Raw genomic sequence first — 4,697 nt, forward strand, 5'->3', positions numbered from 1 at the left:
CTCTCTCTCTCTCTCTCTCTCTCTCTCTCTCTCTCTCTCTCTCTCTCTCTCTTTTCTCCCCCGACCCACGTGATTGCAGAGCCTCTATCTACGGCGCTGGAAGCCCGACCGGAGAAAAAGAGAGGCGAGGGATGGAGATAGAGAGATGGGGGGATGGATGGGAGCCGCGGAGGAGACGGGGTGAGAAGGAGCGAGACGCCGAGGTAGTCGCACCCCGGACGGAGCTCGTTCGGTCGGTAGGTTTTGTGCGGGATGACTCGGACACCGGAGAGTGGGGGAGGTCGTTGGTTCCGGTAATGAACTTGCGACAGCCCGACTTCACGTGCTCTCCGCACCGACTGAAGTTCGTTTATTCGGCGCCGACAGGAGGACCCGTTACCACCGCAGTGCCACGCTGCAATGTGCGTTATTCTGCTCGTGCTTGTGACTTCGGTATCCGTGCGTAAATTCAAGACAACATTGGTTTTGACCAGTTTATTTTTCCTTTTTTTCTTGTGATGGAAAGAGGAAAAGGAACATGCGGTAGTTCTATCTTAGAAAACCGGACACACTAACTATTCCATCTCAGCAAGGGCTGATTGTGATGTCTGAAACGAATATCGGGTCAAGTGGGACATCGGTGTGAAGCCACTGGCAGCTTGGAGAGGTCGTCGAGAAGATGTCGGACGAGAAGATGCCGAGTATCTGAGCAGGTTACATTTAAACGGTGATCTCCGTAAACACCCGTCACGTTCAGTTCTTGTTGTGGAGCCAAAACGTCCGGATACCAGGCGAGCAGCGGCTTTGGCGCCGCCGCGTGCGTAAAATCTTCCTATAGAGCTGAATGGAGGATTTTCCAGAAAGAAATAAAAAATGTTTCAATATTTAACGCGATGAGGAGCGACAGCGAGTCGTGATAGCGGTGGCTTTGGGGGAAGGAATAGATTAGAGTAAAGGGGAGGTGGACTCCTCAGCCGCACTGGGGGGTGGCTCGGAATGCGCGCGTGTCCCGGTACAGTGGGATTCTCGGCGCTGCAGGTCTACAACGCTCTCGTGAGGTTCAGTGAGTCTTGGATCTGTTTGTCTTCTGCAGCCTGAAGCCCGCGAGTGATGAGGTCACACATATCCTCGGCGTGTGTGCATGTGACGTCACTGACCTTACCCATGATGTCTTTTCAGGTGTTCTTTTTTTTCCACTCCCATGTGACGACCAAAGAGGATTGCTTCCACTCATCGAGAAGAAGAAATGGAAGATTACTACACTTGACCTTACAATTAAAGGATATTTCTTGCGAATGAATGCGACTCAGAAATGTCTTTTAATTGTTTGGCCAAGTCTAGTTCGGCGAAAGTCTTGAGATGAACCTTCACGGAAGTTCCGTAGGTGCCGCGTGCTGATGGATCCTGGAGGATTTCAGCACCACGCCAGACCGGACAGCTCCTCTGGAGTCCTCGGAGGTTTACGGCTATGGAGTCCCAGAAGTGACAAATGTGACTGTATTGGTATCTGATGAGTCAAAATAATATGTACAGTACTAAGTGAGCTAGGAAGATATTAATAACCGAGGGGAAGTATTGATAGATGGAGACATTACAATAGAATAGCTAATAAAAAAGGTTCAGAGCTTTCCTTTATATACAATATCCAGTTCAATAAATACAACAACAACACAAAATTATGATTTTCTCATCCTTTTCATCAAATTAAATGAATCAACAACTGAAGAAAATTTATTTGGAAAAAGGCGAGAACACATCATCTGTGGAGGACGGTGTGGTCTCAGAATACTTTAAAAAACAAAAACAGTTCAAGTGTTCAACAAGGACGGCGATGAATCGACATGCAGGAAGAGAGACGGTTACAAGTCAAACACAATGTTCAGTCTTCATTTATTATATTTCATGTAAATCTATTGATCTATAAAACCTGTTGGTAACATGTGTGTCCTCGGTGACTCCACAGCTTCCCTAGAATGAAGAAGTGTTATTTAGAGGTAAAATCACACTGATACTAAGTTATTCAAGAACAGTCCAGGTTTTGGTGAACAAGACTTCCTCATCCACTAAAACGTCGTCTGCTCGATTGAATATGTTTTGGATTGAAGTGTGGCTCGGTGTCAAAGCTGTGTTTTGCTCCTCTGTAACGTTCTGTAACGAGCTGACGAGGCTCTAAAGTGATCAGTGAACCGGTGGATAGGTCTGACGGGCGGGGGGCGTGGTTACCTGGACACTGTGGTTTTGGTGTTCCACGTTGAGGGCTGAGAGTTGGTATGATGTGTGCAAACACCTGGACCTCACCAACAATATAACTTCAGGGTTAATAGTGTGTGTATGTCATCACCACTCATTTATATCATCAATAATGAGTCCCGTCTTTTATCACGACGTCACCACCACCATCCCTCTCTTCATCAGTGTCAGCAGTCTCGTCATCATCGTTCTTATCAAAGTCAATTCTTGTCATAAACCATCAACATCATCATTATAATCCACATCATTCTCTCATATAATCCCTAATCTTCATCATTGATACTCTCATCGTCATCCTCAACACGTGGCACCTTCATCTAGTTCATTTAATAGTTTCCTATCATGTTGAATTTATAACTATGAATCCAAAAAGAGAAGGAAACTATACATGTTAAAGTTCTATATTAAAGATTACAGAATTATTGGTCATCATGTAATATTTAAACTAGTAGTCTAATAATGTTCCTTTAATTTAATACTTAATAATAATATTTAACATTTAATATGTGCATACATTATATAGTATTGGTGTATATTACTTTGTATGTGATAATGACTCACGATAATCATTTTTATTGTACATTATTTTACAGTACTCACTCATACACACCTTATAAACAGGGTCACTGTTCTCCATTGGTGGAACATCACACCTCCTACTGGCAACACGCTGTTACTGCGAGGCTCTTACACTGAAGGGGAAACAGGGATGGGGGGGGATGTGAATGGGAAGTACTTTTATAGATAATCTAATTTGAACGGAATACAAACACTGATGGGATTCAAACATCAATCAATTACACACTCTGCTTTCTATCACATTGATCAGCAGCAGTAAAAGGTTCAAAGCTTCACTTCAACTCCCTAATTTAGTATTTACAAGCGCTTAATAATGCTTTATTACGCTACGAAGTAGTTTTAATAGACACGAGAACATTGGAGCTGTTCATTAAAGGTGATAATATATCGAGCCGCAAGCTCGGAGCAGCAAAGCGCTGATAGCAGCTAACGTTCACCGAGGCTACGTTTACACCACGACGCTGTCCATCAGGGCGCCGTTATCGGCTGGAGCCGCGTATGAGAGCAGTGCGGAGCGGCGCCAGAGCTAACCGGTGGGGCACGCTCACGTGCACTAACATGCACTAAAAGGCACGCTCACGTGCACTAACATGCACTAAAAAGCACGCGCCTGCCGACTACGTCAACAACAACAAAAAGAGGCTGTGGTTGCAACACAGCCCGAGCTCAGACTTTCCTCTTCTATATCTTCACATAGATGGTGGTTCGTAGATATTAATGCTCTGAATCTCGTATATTGCTCCTTGAAGGGGAAACACTACAGATGAAAAGGGGAACAACGTGACCAATAGATTCAAGTCAATAGATTTTGTAGAGCCCAAAATCACAAATCACAAATCTGCCTCAGAGGGCTCCACAATCTGTACACACATGACATCGTTTGTGCCGGGACCCTCACACAGATCGCTGTGAAACTTCATGAATTAATAACTTGCATTAAGACATTAAGACATTAAGAAAATAGGTTTTTTTGCACTACTTCTACTTAGTTCACAGATTACTTTTTTTTTGTCTTATTGTGATACTTTTCATACATTTCCAGAACATAACTCTGAACATTGAATAAAGCCCAGTTTCATTCTGTTGACATATTAGAGTGAAATGTTTCTACAGAGGGGATTTCTGATCTCTCTTTGTCTCACTCCATCAATCAGAAAATACTGTCAACAGCCAAACTCTCATAATTGATGAATGCATGAAAGAATGTGGCCGTATGAGTCTCATGTTTCAACAGACAAGGTGTGACACAGCTGTCCTCATATTCATTCCTCACACTGTCATAAATCACTTACTCTCTTTACAAAAGTATTCAAACTCAAATGTTCGGCACCGCATGCACTTCTAAAAAAAAGTTTATCTATGAATATAAATGTTCTCTCTGACACTTTTTAGTTTAAACATCTGATGTGCTGCCGCACAAACGTCTCATTTGCACATATAGTGAACTCTCTCCTGAGACTGAGCAGTAAGTCAATCTGGAGCTCTGTTCGAAGGGAAGTCTCACTTTCCTTTTTTTACAAGATGAAGAGACTGAAGAGGAGGATTGGTAGCTTTTATCTTCAGCTTGACGGTAACTCAGCAGCAGAATCAACCCGGGGCCAATGACACAACTGATCACACAGCCAATAATCATCGTCTCTCAATCATTTGATATCGCATCAAACGTCTGCACACAAACCATCAGCTCGCCCTGAAAAGACCCCCAAAATAAACCTCCCCTCCTTTCGCTCGTTCCGTCTGTTTCGTCGCGGTGACTCCGGCGCGATGACAATCTAATTGCATCCTCATCTCTCTCCGGTTTAACGGGCTGTCAGGTAGCATCATTACACACTTTCATCGCTTCCCTGCTCAACTCACATATTGACAATAACCGACAATATGTGTGTGTG

Source organism: Anarrhichthys ocellatus, unplaced genomic scaffold (genome assembly GCF_004355925.1).
Source record: "Anarrhichthys ocellatus isolate YVR2014 unplaced genomic scaffold, GSC_Weel_1.0 scaffold4, whole genome shotgun sequence".
NCBI classification, from domain to species: Eukaryota; Metazoa; Chordata; class Actinopteri; order Perciformes; family Anarhichadidae; genus Anarrhichthys; species Anarrhichthys ocellatus.